Genomic DNA, 8,683 nt, shown 5'->3' with positions numbered 1-8,683 from the left:
GTGTGTGTGTGTGCGTGTATGCGCGTGTGCATGCATCTATCAGAAATACACCTGCAGCCTCACTATTGGTTCAACCGGGGACAAGGACCTACTGCAGCCTTGCCTCTACCGGGCTACTGGATTTGGCAACCCCAACCTGAAACATTAATTCATCAAAATAGCACCAATCTTACTGTTGAACTGTTTAAAATCCACAACCTACTTTTCCAGAAGTAGGACTCTAAAGCTAGCTTTTTCTTATTTAAAAATTGGAATCAGTGATTTGAAGAGCATGTAGGAATGTAAATTGATCAGAATAGTGTTAATGCTTTGAAGAGATCAGATGTTGTTGGTTGCAAACACAGAGCAAATTGATTTATCTGTTTTGGTTTAAGCTTTCGTTGCCTTTGCAATAGAACTGCGTTTAGTCCTGGCCATCATTTTCACCAGGGATGGACTAATTTAAGCTTAAAAATTCAGAACAGTAGAAGAATCCCTATGTCAGATTTGATACTCTACTAAAATATGAACTTATTAAAGAAATATGCAAAAATACCTTGTCTAGCAACTTCATACCATGGAAAGGAAAGCTAAGACTTAAAAACATACATATTTTCCTTGTTTAATTCATTTTACATAGTTCTATCTTCTCTTTATAATGAACAGATAAATGTCTATATTTTAACCTCCAGTTAGAACCTATCAGATCTATAGTAATGTTCTGAGACACTGAGTATATAACAATAGCAAGTTTTGTAAAAGTCACATCGTTTCTTGATACAATCCATGTACCTGTCCTAGTTTCGGCTGGGATAGGGTTAAATTTCTTGCTAGTGCTGTGTTTTGGGTTTAGTATGAGGAGAATGTTGAGAACACACTGATGTTTTCAGTTGTTGCTAAGTACCCTCCTAGTCCAAGGACAGCTCCCATGCCTACTGACTGAGCTAGGTACACAAGATGGGAGGGAACATAATCAGGACAGCCAGCTCAGCTGGCTAATGGGGTATTCCATACCATGTGACGTCATGCTCAGTATATGAATGGTAGGCATGATCCAGGAAGTACCGATCGCTACCTGGTTATTGGTCAGCGCGGGTGGTGAGCAATTGTGCATCACTTACTTTGTATATTTTATCATTATCATTATTATTCTCCCTTTTCTGTTTTATTAAACTGTCTTTATCTCAACTCATGAGTTTTTCTCACTCTTACCTTTCCGATTCTCTCCCCTTCCCACTGGGGGTGGGGGGGAGTGAGTGAGCGGCTGCGTGGTATTTGGCTGCCCGCCAGGTTAAACCACGACAGTACCTTACTGCAGATAGTTGATAGCATCACTTTTAGTTCTTTGTTACAGCTTTCTGTGAAATTTTTTCTCACAGCCTGAGTTGTCAATCCAGGATTACCTGTAACTACACTAATTGATATTTCTACTGCTTTTACACTAAAGGAAATGCTAGTATTAACACAACAGCTAAAATTGTGCATTATAGGGTTAACCTTTGGAAATATGTATTTGTAGGTAGGAATTAAGCTTTGGTTATTAGACAGGTGATATAGGTGTCTTGCACATACCTACGTTATCTTCCTTTGAGGTCAGCTTTACCCATTTCGGTCTTTATTGTTTCTATCTTGACCATTCACATGCACATACTCAGCCCACATATCTTTTTTCCCGTTCTTAGCTGATCCTTCTGTTTCAGACTTTTCTTCGTCTCTGTTATCAGTCATGAATACACCTATACTGCCTTTCAGGATTCCTTTTATGCATACACTTGCATGCTTCCTGAAGGCACACTGTTGAATTCAGCAATAGGTCTGAAAAGCTTCTTCCCTTGTTGATAATGCTTGGAGAATCACCCTGTAAAATAAGCTATAAATACTTCCTACAGCCAGTAGGGTTTTGTGTTTATCACTTTGCTTTTCTAAAACTTTACTGAAACTGATGAAACCATTTCTAAGACTGGTCTGATCTTTGCTTCTCTGATGCTATTTGGTATGCTATAGGACTGACTGACTTCTTCCTTTCTTCACAGGACGCTTCACAATTTAATGTAATAGTGACTTGCTGATGCAGGGAACTAGAATTATTGTGAAACAAAACAGATAACAGCATGTCAGAAAAAAAAAAAACAACAAAAAATCAATAAGAAACACCATATGCTTTCATTTGACTAAAACTGGAATTCAGTTTTCTCATGAAGTAGAATAACTTCTTGACATCAGCAGAAGGATGTAAGGACTAAGATTACAGTAAAACAGCAATAATAACTACCTTTCTAAATAATTTAATCAGACAGAAATTAAATGGCTTACCATTATTGATTATATTCTCCACTTCTAGGGTGTAATGTTTTTCATTAAAGGTGAGGTACAACTCACCTTTATAATGTTTTAGTCAAAAGAATTTGAGCTAATGAAAGGAGTTCTTAAAGTATTTTTTGTTTTTAAACGTGAAATGTGAGATAAAATCCACTTGAAATCAAGGATACATACTATGTTTGCAGTTACGAGTTTGTGGCTCAACACAACTATTTCCTAAATTCTAAAACCAACTAAAAGTCAGGCTTTTTATAGCAATAGAGTCCTTTAAGAAAAAGTACAAACCCCTGATATAGAATTAGAAAGCTACTCCAGGAAAGTTTGAGAAACTTGTACTGTGCTAGTTTATCCATTCCCATGAATTAAGGAAGATTTTGTCACTGATATCAAGGAAAACACCTTTCCTTTTGCTGACATTAGAGATCTGCTTTCAAGCTAATTGGTATTTCACATCTGTGATATTCAGAAAATCTGAAGAGGAATACACTGAAACAGCATATAAGTGAGATGATTAAGTAATAATGAAAATAAACAGTTTTCGCAGCTGTGATATTTCTCTTTTAAAACAGGAACAAAAATTACTATAGGTGAAGAACATGAATTTTCTGTCCACATAATTTCACAATATGCTTTCAACTTCAATTTATGTGCATGTTCAGCTTATAATTTGCAGTTGCAGTACTGCTTATGTCGTCTATGAGCATGTTCCTCTTTGGGCTTCCATTCGTAGGCTTTCTTTGGGCTTTCATTCTTCTCCATCAGCAATGCATTTAATTCCCTCTGGACACATTGATGGTAGGTCTTCTATTGATACATGATTCCTCAGTCCAGCAGAGTTGTAGGTGCTCTTACAATAACTTTATAACCATTCCTCTCGGGGTTTCGGAGACTTACTTTCCCTGCACAGCAGTGCTGCAGTTCAAGGATCCTGTTCTGAGGAGTTTGGCTGTCAGGGCCACTGGAGTTGTCAGGCCTGTTCCACTTCTCTGTTCAGCACTTTCAGCCAACAAGCATAAATAGACCGTACAGGAGCATACCTCTTGGGCTTTTTGATAGGTGTGGTTCTGGGGGTTTGGCGCTGTACCAGCTGTCTCCATCCCAGTCTCTAGGGTCAATGCCTCCCAATCTAGGTCCTGCTCAGAGGAACACAAGTCTCCCATACATCTTCCTTTTCGAAGACTGTGATTCCAGGCATACCTTTGTATAGCACAGCTGTTTTACCCAATAGGTATTTGCCAGTTACTCTTACTTTGTGTATATCCAGCTCAAAGAATCTCTGTACATAAGGTAAAACTTGCCCAAACCAAAGTGACTGAGTAAAGGGCTGTTACAGTGGGGAAAATAAGGGCTGATTATTCTGCTTGTTACTGCAGAGGGTAGAAAGGTATAGAACAAGCAGCCAATAAACACAGTAGAGCAAGTATTAATGTGCTACTAGGCTGAACATTAGTGCTAGTACGGTAGAGCTAGCTGTGAGGCAGGATCCATATGGCAAAGAAAGCTCCAGGAATGTGATTATGATAGTAAATATTTTATCCTCCAATGTTTTAATTCTAATCAAAGTCTATGCCTTTATTGACTGGGATAAATTTGTCATTTTGTTGCTTGAGGAAATTACAGTGAGTAGAAGTAAGGAAGAAAATTTAATTCTGAAGGGACCTCATATCTGCCCTTTTCAGGAGAACAATGAAAGCCTGGTTCCCATTCTAGCTTCTAGTTGTCATTGACAGTATAAGCTTTCAGAATAAACTGTTTCACAACACAGGACTTCCAGCTAGTCTGGTATGGGCAGACTTGTAACTACAGTATGATACATTTTGTGTAAGCAAAAGGTTAGTCACAGAATTTACTCCCACTGGTATTAACAGTTACTACTGTCACTGACAGGACCAAGCAGAAATCTCATCTTTTTAAATTCTCCTCCACTGGATAACTTGTTCACTCAAGGAATAACTAATGAAGCCATTTTCCTGACAGACTGGAACAGAAGAAAGAAAGAGGGACATTGTCGTAATTGTTTCTTCTTGAAGTGAGTGGAGTCATCCACCTTCAACAGAGTGACTGGAGCTAGCTGGTCAGCTAGAATAAATTACACACAAATTGAGAAGAAGAAACACTTCTTCAGTTCTTTTTTTCCTCAGAGGAGTATGAACTCCTCACACTGCCCAATCACTGGAGAATGATATAAACAAACAAACAAAAATCTTCCAGAGAGTCATTAGCCTGAGCCTGAGAAATACGTTCTCATTGCATCAGGTTAAGCAACTCTCTCATATGCAATTCAGTTTTTCTAGATTGCCACTAGTACTGTAGTTTTGTTTTAACTTTAGCTGGCCATCTCCCTGTATTGTTAACGACATACAAATATAACCAACCAATGTGTCTATTCACTCATATATACACATTCTTTGTCAGCTTCATGGTAAATGTAAAAATGAATTACCAGATGCCTGTATCCCATCCAAACATTTTGAGACCACCATCGTTAGAATACTTTTAAATGGCCCAAAAAGCTACCAGAACCCACAAGAAATAATCAAATGCCTGACAGCTGATCATGATCATAGATCTTGATTGCCTCACATTTCTAAGATATTTCCAGAATATTTTTTTTTAAAATATAGACAGTCTGTCTCCGTTCTCCTTATGTTCAGGCAGAAAGAGATGTAGTGTCTTTCTCTGCTTAGCATCATTCAGAGTGCAACATCCTTCTCCCAGAAAGCAATTGGAAACAGCATCAGTCCCACACAGCTCTGTGTCCATATACTGTTATTCCTTACAGTTGTTATTCCTGCAGCCTATTTACTGACAGAGAGTGGAGATCACCCCTTGAGAATGAGAGACATTCTAAAGATTATGACAAGTTCAAGCCATTCCTTCAATTCCCAGCCTGCATATAGCTATAAAGTGAAAAAGTCACCACTTTTAACAGAGATCTTAAATTTGCATTTTATATAGAAAAAAAAAAAAAATTAAGTTTTTCAGTAGAAATGAATACATTTCACAAATGAAAACATGAATGGACTATACACTCTTGGTGGTGTGTAGAAACCAGACATTGACTCCATACACACTGTTAGCTTGGGTTGGTTCCTTGACTGTCCACACTTCCTGCTTGTTAAGTCACTCCCAAGGTGCCTTCTGCAACAGGAACAACAAAGTCCTGCATCCAGCTCTCAGGAGAGATTCAGTGGCTACATGCCTGCACAGAGTACTCCAACAGGCAGTGTGTGTGAGACAACTTCAGGCTCTATTCCCCATTTTGTGATCCAGTTTTCTAGCCTTTTACCTTCTCACACACACATTCCCATGCTTCTCTGCATGCAGCACACAGACATTGCATCAGGTGAAAATCCTCAGATGGCAGCTGTCTCTCAGAGGAAGATGACTAGAAAAAAATGGGTACATACGTTACTGGGGTCTTTTTATGTTTCAAGAATGAAGACAGCTCCAGAGGAAACACAAAGTTTAAATGACAGATGTTTTTATGTGGTGAAGACACACATAAAAGTGGAATTCACTACCTTCTGCAGGGTCTTGGCCACATACAAGACTGTTACAGAGCAGTTACGTGATCAGCACTACCAACACAGCTTCCTGCAGTGCTGATTAAAGCTAAAGAAAATGAAGACTACCTATCTGTAATCCTATGATCAGGATCATACTTGTAGCTATAGCCACTGGGGAATAGAGGAGCAGTGTCTTTCATACAGCAAGGTAAGTCAATGCTTATAGGGCCATGTGTTCAAAATTAGTGCCACACACATCAGCACAATAAACACTCCTCTATCACACATTTTGAGGATTAGTATACGCAGAAGGCTTTATTTGGCTGGTGAAGTGATCTCAGCATACCATATCATGCCCCTCTACAGTCTGGACTCTTGGCTCCTGTATAACCCTCTAGACACCAGGGATGACAGGCACTTGGAAAGTTTTCTTGGGGGTACCCTGATGGCCTTCTGCCAGGAAGGTAGGTTTTCTTTTGGTAAGCTGAGAAAGTAGCCTTGAGAGCTGAAAGTGTGTGTATGAAAGGAGGTGAATCCTGCCATTCCCCTATCATTCCAGATTCTAACCTGATTTGATTTCGGTTTGTTAGCTCTAAGTTAGTTAGCCCTCAGCTAGCTCCTCAGAGATTGGATTAGATGACTTCCAGAAGTCCCTTCCAACTTAACTTCTTCTATGATTCTCTGATTCTCTGTCTCATAAGAGAGAGTATCAGCCAAATGTTCACTCATCCATAGCCCCACAGTTCACAGCCCAGTTACAGAGACAGTCAAATTTGATTTCTTTGAATTACGTGTTGGGTGTAATACTGACACTTTCAGGATTCAGGATGAATGCATCAATATTTCAGAACAGCAAATAATTAAATGGTAAATGCACACAAATGAGAAGGATCAGATTTTGCAAATAACAGAATGCAGTAGCTCTAACAAGAGCAATGTTGGATGGTTATGTGTTCCAGACTGTTCTTGACAGAGGCATTGCAGGCCAACCAACTCACCTGTAATCGATGGAAGTACAGGTTCTGTGTGGCACATAACCTAGCCAACCAATCAGAAGGACCTGTTCTGTGAGGCAGAAGTGATACCACACAGATCCATAACAGTATCAAATGAAATTCACTGAAAGCCTGCTCTCTTCCAGTCTTCCCTATCCATAACTGTTGAGCATAGTGGGGTGTAATATTGGTAAGGAAACTTGAAACTCAGGTGTGGTTAGGATTTCAGAGTGAGTTAGAATATTGAAAACTCCCTAGGCATACATAGTTTTGACTTTAGATAAGCAAAAGGCCATTGTTGACTGAGCTTCACTTATGTCTTGGCTTGAACATGAAACCCAATTTGTAAAAGCTCTGAAGCAAAAACTTCTCCATCCTCCTGTAAAGCACAATGTCTGGGGTGAAGGTGGGGTTTCCAGTCTTATCTGCTAAAGCCGTGATACACACAAATAGTGGTAGAAGACTATCTTCTGACATTGGCTATGATAGGTATGATAATATATGATGACTGCAATAGCCATTATCTTGTATCGTAGCAGGAGCTGATGTGAACTGATACCAGTAGATAAAGATACAACTTTTAAATATAGAGCTCCAATGCTCCAAGAATATAAGCTGAAATAAATGTAATTACCATGAAAAAATACACTCCAATTTATAAATCAAACAAAATGGCAAACAAAAGGACAAGCAAACAAAATGATGAAAAGCAGCAACTTTGTAATAGATGCTGTGTGCCCCAACACCAAGCTCCTTTGACTTTCTCATAGTTTGAATATTGTGGCTTCCAAAAGCCACTCTCTTCTGTTCGAGTTGAGAAGTGAGTCAGATCCAATGCCAAAAGCCAGTGTTTATATGCCACTCCAAATGTTTGCTTGCTTTTGCTGAAATCGCTAGTAACTAGCATTGAGCCTTTCTCTACCTCCAGATCCATGAGGTACAAAGCTCAGAGGTACAAAGCTTTGGGATGCCCCTCAGAATATGAGGAGAGACTGAAGCAGATGTGAAGGGGAAAGAATATAAAAGCTTTTTGTTCAGTCCACCAACACTGTTCTAAAAAAATTAAAATACAGCCGGTATTTGAAACTTAGTTATAATCTCACTGTTTTTATCAGGGATTAGAATTTACGTAGAGTATTATCTAAAACCTCTTGGATTGTTCACTCTTTACCTTGCTTGATTCTACTGTGCTGACCACAACTTTGTATTTGTGTTTCTAAGCAATGGACAACACTGAATTCTCTCACCTTCTGTGTGCCAGTTGTGTTGTGCACATCATTTTGCAAAAGCCAGTGATCTGTTTCAGTGTGATGTACCTCCTGGCTCATTAAACTAAGAAGCCATTAAATCTGACCTATCAGAATCCTTGCCAATAGCTTTCAATGATGATTTACGAGTTTAATTTTTCCAACAGAAGTGGCTGTTCATGGCTTCTGTATGCTTTGTGTATCAGCAAAGGTGACAAGGGATGACTCTCCCCCCATTGATTTAACAAACTGTTAGCTAACTAGCTATTGCATGGGCATACCACAAAAACGGTTCTCTCTAATTTTGCCATTGCAGCATCTTATTTGCTAGCATATGGTTCGGTCAGCTGCACTATCTTTTTAAATCTCTTCAAATCCATGCTTAGAAAATAATGTTTATTTAACACCGTTAAATATTTAATTCCATTACACTATAAATAAATTTAGAAGAAGTTTTTTTTTTCACCACATGCCTCCTATCTAATTGTAGAAAGCAATGTCAGGTATGGAAACATCCTAACAGCAGGATGACAGTAGAAATTGTAATTTTCACTGGGATCACAGCGCTTTCAAGGAAAAATGATTCATCCAATACAAAACACCTTAGATTAAGTTTCCTTGGTTTCTGTGTAGG

Source organism: Fulmarus glacialis, unplaced genomic scaffold, assembly GCF_000690835.1.
Source record: "Fulmarus glacialis isolate BGI_N327 unplaced genomic scaffold, ASM69083v1 scaffold9321, whole genome shotgun sequence".
Lineage (NCBI taxonomy): Eukaryota > Metazoa > Chordata > Aves > Procellariiformes > Procellariidae > Fulmarus > Fulmarus glacialis.
This window is presented reverse-complemented; position numbering follows the sequence as displayed.